At 42.1% G+C, this 7,718-nt stretch overlaps 1 pseudogene; it reads right to left on the bottom strand.

The window, feature by feature from the left end:
- Positions 1 to 6,616: 6,616 nt before the first annotated feature.
- LOC103739057 lies at positions 6,617 to 6,919 on the bottom strand (annotated as a pseudogene).
- Positions 6,920 to 7,718: the final 799 nt, after the last annotated feature.

The following is a 7,718-nucleotide window of genomic DNA, read 5'->3' as shown; positions in this document are numbered from 1 at the left end:
CGTCTGATTGAAGCCTCAGAAGGCAAAGACAGAAGAGCAATCAATGATGGTTCCCAGCATCAGTTTTGGGCCTCCACCTGCGCGCACACACATACACCCCCACACATGCCAAAAACATACATACACACATATACATCACATAACACACACGGAAAACTGAAAAATAAAGAAACGAGTATAATCTGCTGAATATCGTACACGTAACACAAACACAGGTCCCGGTTTCTCCCCTGCCGTAAGGTTTACAAGAACGGCTGAGTCTGAGCCACCGGGACGTTTTCTTCTCCTTTTTCAGTTCGGTTGTTTTTCTTTTTCTTTCAGAAATTTTTCCACCTCCAAGTTATTTTCATACTCTCCTAACTGTCCACCTAACTTTTTGGTTTTTGTTTTTAGCTTTTTAGACCATCTGGAATGTATGCAGAAACTGAGGGAAGAAGCTACCCTCAGCACGTAGAACACCCGGCTATTCTTGTAGCATTTATTAAGTAATTATTTCCACACTGAGTCCAACTAGAGCTGCCCTGCCGTGTGGCCTCTCCTCAGTTCCACCGAGGATCTGCTGCCTATGCTTGTGCCAAAGTCACTCGAGAAACTCTGGAAGGCTCTGGTCTTCACACACTCTTTCCTGAATTCCCAGTGCCTTTAGGCCTCAGTGCCCTGAAATGGGTTTCTCCAGTGCAGGTGCTCAGAAAGCTTACTGGGTAAATGAACAATGGGGGCAGTTAAATGAGTTCACATCTGGGACACTAATCTCTGTCTCTCATTTTCTTTTTGTAAAATGTACAGTCAGCTTTCATAGCTCATCATTTTGGAGAGAGAATGTATTTTTTCATTTATACTTCTAACTGGGTTTTTTCCAGGTTAGACAGAATCTATGATTTTTCTCTTGCATTTACCTTATATCCAACTATAGTCTCAAGTTCCTTTACAGATCTTTCATAGGTTTTGGTTAGCAAACTCTTCTGGATTTTCTAGAATGTGCCATTATTATTTAATCAGCTTATCATTTGCAAATGAAAACAAATTTTCTCTACCTCGTTAATTTAGATTACTTCCTTTTCCTGGTTTAGTGTATTAAACGAAACTTTCAAAACAATAGTGAATAATAGTTGAGCTGCTGAGTAACCCACATTTTCCTGACTTTGATAGCAATTATTTTCCTATTTTGCCATTTGTACAATGTTGGTTACTAAGTTTTAGCACTTAGTCTCTGAAATTTTATGTGGTTTCCCACCTTCTTTTTTCCTAGACTTTAATTAAGAATGCTTCATGGATAAAATAATGGCCTTTCGAGACTCTATTAAGTTAAAATAAACTATTAATATGATCCTTCTCCTTTCGTTTGTTGGTCAGATACGTTGTATTATTTCTTCACAATGCTTTCTCTGAAGAGACGTGACATTTTTCACTATAGCCTATTTGTTCAGTGCAGACTTCCTTAGCACATTGCCTTTCATTTGATAATACATTTTGTTTAGCTATTTTTGCCTCTATGTTAATAAGTTTTTACAATTCTTTTTATGTTTCCTTTATCATTTGGGTATTAGTCGATCCAAGCCTCATAAAGTTAACTGGAGAGTCTGTCATCTGTTTTTGGCCGTAGCCTTGAATAATTCAAAACATCAAGTTACCAGCTCTTTAAAGCAATGCTACTTAAAATACGGTCCTCAAACTAGCGCCAGCTGAAAAATGCATTAGCATACTAATACTATGACAAATTGCCACAAAGTTAGTGGCATAAACAATTCAGTTTTGGAGGTCAAAACTAAGCCAAAACTCAGGGTGTCATTAGGGCTGTTCTGCAGGCTCCACAGGAGAACCACGCCCTGCATTCTTCTCGTTCTAGAGTGGGACTCTCCTTGGCTCACCTCACTCTGACCTCAGCTTCCCTCCCTCCTACCAGCTCCTTCACTTGAAGAACCCATGTGATGACACTGGGCATACATGAGCATTCCAAGATGACCTTTCTGTCTCACGATCCTTCATCACCTCTGCCAAGCCCCTTCACCATATAAGGAAACACATTCACATTCTGAACATTAGAATGTGGTCTGCCTGAGGGGAACATAATTCTGCCTACTGCAAACGGGAATTGAGATTATACAGAAACTTCTACAGCAATTTGACAGAGTAACATTAGTTCTTTATTTTACACCTTTTTTCATTATGGTAAAATAATGCCAACACAGATACTGGTCTGTGGCATACCAAAAACTTTGGAAACTGATTCTTCACTATAGACGCTTTGTGAAACATCACTTTAAACCTTAGCTGCAATTTTGCTCTAAGCTCAGCTGCTCCCAGGGCCTTCTTAATTTTATGCTTTAGTCATCTTTCAAAGTTCTCCTACTGTGACTCATTTGTTCATTTTTATAAATATTCCTACATCTATTTTGATGATTTATGTGCTACTAGAAAAATCAACACCAGGTCAGCAGCGCCCTGTGTTACTCATAGGTTTTCAGCTCTTAAAGACTCCGTGCTCTGAAGAGGGGCTAGGAAGAAGGGGAGAGTTTGTCCAGTAAAGACTGTGTTACCCATCCTAATACCACATCAGGAAAATCCTGTGTTGTCCTAGACACGTCTCTGACACTACTTATTACTCTCATGAGGTGTTATGCATTAAGCCTGACAAGCTCATTCAGGACTGGTAGTTTTCTCAACAGAAGGCAGGATCACCTTCCTTTCCTTGGGAAGCTAAAACTCTAGTAATCCAAGTTTTGAACTTGCTGCATCCTGTTACTTCAGTTATTACTAGTGGTAACATGGGAGGAAGTGCAGATGGAGGCCAGGGACAGCGTCAGGAAATGGAGAGCCCCTGGCACTTGGTTGCCATGACAATGGTGTTTTAAGAAAAAAAAATTACAGTTATCTTGTTTCTTACAGTCCTAGAGTGTGTAGTTAGGAGGGAGGTGAGGATAATAAATCTGTAATAGGGACTATATGAGGAAAACAAGTGCTTTGAAAGAGTTTCCCATGTCCCAAAGTCACCAGGAAGATGTGACTGAGGACCAGGACCAATGTCTAATCCAACACCAATCACAGGTTCAACACTCCAGGTCTCTTTTACTAAAGTTATGGCACTGAAGGGACAGAGGAGCATCTTGGGAGAATATTTGGGCAGATGTGATTGATTCTGAGACTGTGAGCCTTCAAGTTTCCCTGAGTTCCCTGGCTTTTCTGCTCAACACTCTAGTCTTAGCTCATGGTCTGTTTGATGACTTCCACCTACTTCTTGCAAGCCCAATAATACAATCTAAGCTATATTCAATTCAGACTCGGTTTGTTTAGTAACAGAAGAAAGTTTTAGAGTATCTAGTCTATTGTTCTGTTTACCATTCTTTATTGAACACACTCCAAGCAGGTTTTGGCTCATCACACACTCCTGTCAAAATGGCTGGGGTAACTCCAACCTTGTCAAAAAAAAAAACAAAAAAAACAAACTGTATCCTCCAGGATCTAAGACACCTCATGTCAGCACTCTTGGAACCTCCCTATGCCTTACCACCCAATCTCCTTTGCTAAGGTCCTCCCATCTTCCTGCCATCATCCTCTTCTCCCTCTGCATTCATGCCCAGAGGGATCTCATCTAATCTCTTGACTTCAAATATCATTCCAAAAATAGTCTCTGAACAGCAGCTTTATGTTTCAAACTGCCTGCTTGAGAGCTCCCCCAGGATACCAAACCTACCTCAGCAAGACAGCAGTCCTTCACCAGCTAGATCACGCTTGGCTCTCCACAAGCTTCTCCCTTAAACTCTCTCTGTGACTAACCCTTCTCTCTTTACGTTCTCTCTCTCTCTCTCCCTCTCTCTCTCTCTCTCTCTCTCTCTCTCACACACACACACACACACACACACACACACACACACAAATTCTGTCCCCCAGCAAATTTGGTCAGATTTACCTGAAAACTCTAGTATTTGACCACCTACAGCCATTTATTGCACCACCATTTGATACACGCTGGTACATGCCAATGTTACCTAGCCCCTAGATTGCAGCTCAACTGTACAATAGAGGATAGTAATTGCCACCCAATATACATCCTCCTTTTCTCTCTCAGTGATAAAAACCTAGATGTATACAACAGATAAGCTGCATTGCCTGGATTCTCTTGCAGCTAGGTGTAACATGAAGCTCAATTGTGGTTCATGGAATGGAATCAGAACTGCTGTGTAAAACACTGGGAAGACTTATTGACAGGTAACAGGCTTCCTCCTTGGCCATTCTGCCACTTCAGAATGGTCTCAGTGGCTGCAGTTTCAGCCTTCATTATGTATCATGAAGCAACCATGAAGGATGACAGGTGCTCAGGATGGGGAAGCAAAGCCACCAAAGCCTGACTCTTGATGACTCCCAGCAGTCACCTCACAGGTTCTAAAATGCATGGCTCTGGGTATTTCAATAGGAAACAAAGCTTGGATTTTCCGTTATGTGTGGCAAGTTTCACCAACAAACTGATCTGTCTGTTCTCCACATAGCAGCAAAAATAGTCTTTTTTAAATGTGAATCAGATCGTGTCACTTCTCTACTCAAAATCCTTCTCACTTGCAGTAAAATCCAAAATCCCCACCACAGTTCCTAGGCTCTGCATGGTCTACCCTGTGCTACTCTTCTAAACACATTCCACTGCTAGCCCTCTTGCCCACCTCCCTGTGGCCGCAGGATTTTCTTTTTGTTGCTCTTGTTGTTGTTTGAGACAGGATCTCCCTGTAGCCACCGCTGACCTGGAACTCGCTGTGTGGACCAGAATGGTCTTGTTCTCACAGAGATCCTCCTGCCTCTGCCTCTTGAGTGATAGGATTAAAGGCATGCACCACCATACCCGGCTGCCAGCCAGAGGGTTTTCTTGCCAGGGCCAGATGGGCCAAGATGCTCTACCCTGAAGCTTCTGCCCTGCACCTCCTCCATCGAGACCCACCACCCTCATTCCCCACTTTCTGCAGTCACATGTCACTTCATCAACAAGATCTTTCCTTACTGTTCTCTATTTCCTATATCTATCATGGTAATGATTATCTCTTGACATATTATATTGATTTTATTTTTGCACAATTCCATCTCAGTGAGAGCCCAACTGGGGCAAAAAAGAAATAAATCTGATTGTTTAAAATGGAATTTAAAGTAGGTAATAGTTAAAGGAGAGAAAAAAAACTGAGAAATCATTAGAGAACAATAAAAGGGAAAGAAGATCATGAATATTCATGGGGAAGACTGACTGTTAGCATATTTGCTCCATGGGCAGCTGCTGTGGCTCACAAGGAAATAAGCAGGGATGAGGGGCATCACAGACAGCACTGGGGAGCAAACCACTTTCTGGTTTCCAACATTATCAGATGAGTTAAGCTCTTCTAACGCATCTGCCTGTCCTGGATCTGAAGGAGGCCTGCTAAATTGCCACTACATTCCAGATCACTCAGGCAGGTGCAGTCGGCACAGACACAGAGGCAGCTTATACCACAGGTGTTCCCTGTGTCACCTGTTGTCTCTTACCAACACTAAGGGAAGCAGAAACCAGTTTCTGCCAGGAAAGAATGATTTCATGACCTTCCTTGTACATTATACTTTTCTGTCATTGAAGTGGGGTAGTATCTTCCAGAAACTTTAAGCCAGTCCCTCCTGGACATAAAAACACAGAGTCCTTCAAAAGGTTCATCCCTCCCCAGCCCCAGCTTCTCTCCCCAGCCAGGTAAAGCCTACTGCCTTCAGTCAGCACCAAGACAATTCTATTTCTATTCTAATTCACAGGCTGCAGCAACCAGAATAATCCAATCTTCTAAAACCCCAGCCTTGAAAAGGGAAGGAGTTCTCAGCATATTCTTGTCTTTTTTAAGAAGACAAGATATTTTATTGTCTGTTTTAAGAAGTGCTAAGTAGTCTTCATTTACTATTATACATAAACCACACTAAAATGCCTTTCAGTATTAAAAGGCAACATCTTTGATATAGGGAATTTAAATAAATTGGTAGAGGCAAGAACAATATAGACAGTTGTTTCCTTTTCTTTAACCACTGTCTGTAACAGGCCAATGAAGACAAATTCCAACACAGGTGAATATTTTGCTTGGTTCTAAAACAGTGAGAATTTCCCCCCAGTGTTTAAGCATATGCATGTAGCCAGTTATATAAACCTAAATAAATAAAAGTAATCTTCAAGGCAGGTATGGTGGCACACACCTTTAATGCCAACACTTGGGAGGCAGAGGCAGGCAGATCTCTGTGAGTTCAAGGCCAGCCTGGTCTACATAGTGAGTTCCAGGCCAGCTGTGGCTACAGGGAGACCCTGTCTCAAAAAGACAAAAAGGAAAGAAAACTAATCTTCAATAGGTTTTGAGGAGGCATTCCCCATCTTTGTGAAAAGTTGAACATTACTAATTAAGTCAAATCATCTCTTCATAAGGGGAAAAAGAGAAAGCAGTGATATTTATGGAACTGGAATAATTTTCTTTAAAAAAAGATACTCACTTTACAAGCCAATTTTACTTAAATCAGGACTATCCAACAAAAATATTCTGCTAGCCATTCATGATCTGAATTCTGGTGTATAAATTAAATTATAGCACACATTAAAAGCCATGAGACATTTGTTTCACAATAAATAAGGCATTGGCTATTACTCATTAGCAGTCATTTTAAGGTGAGCTATTAGCTCTGCCCTTCTCCCTTCTTAATCCCCACGAAGACCGTGTTTTGTTCCAGGGATGTACTTTTTGGGATTCTCCAAATCCTCCAACAATATGTCCCCTCCCCAGATGATGCCTTTGTTGGCATCTGTGTAAAAGAATCTAGCAGGCTGTCTTCTGCCCAAGCAGACCATGGATATTTGGTCCAGTCTTGTGTTTGCCTCCCTTTCCGTCATGTGGCACTGGGCACACTTCTGAACAAAAATCTTTTTGCCTTTCTCAACATCTCCCATTTTTAATTCCCTGTCCACTGGCTAACACCGTGATCACTGTGCTGAAGTTGGATGTCAAGCTCTCTCTCTCTCTCTCTCTCTCTCTCTCTCTCTCTCTCTCTCTCGGCCTTCTAACTCTGTTTTGATCTCTCGCTTTTCTGTCTCCTCTTTCAAATATCTCTGCCTCCCTATTGGTCTCTTCCTTCTTCCTCTCTTTCTTTGCCTCTCTCTCTCTTTCTCTCTCTCTCTCTCTGACCATCCACATTCTCTATGCCTCACCCCCAAACCCATGCCAAACCCTGTCATCCCCTCAACCTGACTGCCTCACTCCTGCTTCATTTATACAGTCCTTGGGATGAGTACATGCTATCAAAACCTTCACCCAGAAACCCGTGAGCTCTTCTGTAAAGCTTGGTCCTTAAATCAATAGCCAGCTGTTCCTCTAACACAGACCTTGCTGAAAATGTCCTCCTCCTTCGAGTTCCTCTCCTCCCTCTGCCCTTCACCTGTCCCGTAATGCACTGATCCAGCTTTTGCTTCCTACTAGTATTTACTCTGCTCTTTGGCAAGTGCTTCCCAGACTTCAGTGCTAGGCGGTCTCACTGTGTAGCCCTGGCTAGCCTGGAACTATGTGTACCAAGCTGGTCTTGAACTCACAGAGATCTGCCCGCCTTAGTGCTGGGATTATTGGTATGCACCACCACACCCGGATTTTTATAAAGATTTATTTTTTTATTTATTATATTCATTTTATGTGTATGAGTGTATCGCCTGCGTGTATGTGAGTGCACCCGTGTCGTGCAATGCCGTGGAGGTCAGA

This window comes from Nannospalax galili, unplaced genomic scaffold (genome assembly GCF_000622305.1).
Source record: "Nannospalax galili isolate Female #2095 unplaced genomic scaffold, S.galili_v1.0 scaffold251, whole genome shotgun sequence".
Lineage (NCBI taxonomy): Eukaryota > Metazoa > Chordata > Mammalia > Rodentia > Spalacidae > Nannospalax > Nannospalax galili.
The sequence above is the reverse complement of the archived record's forward strand: the minus strand, read 5'-3'. Positions and strand labels throughout refer to the sequence as shown.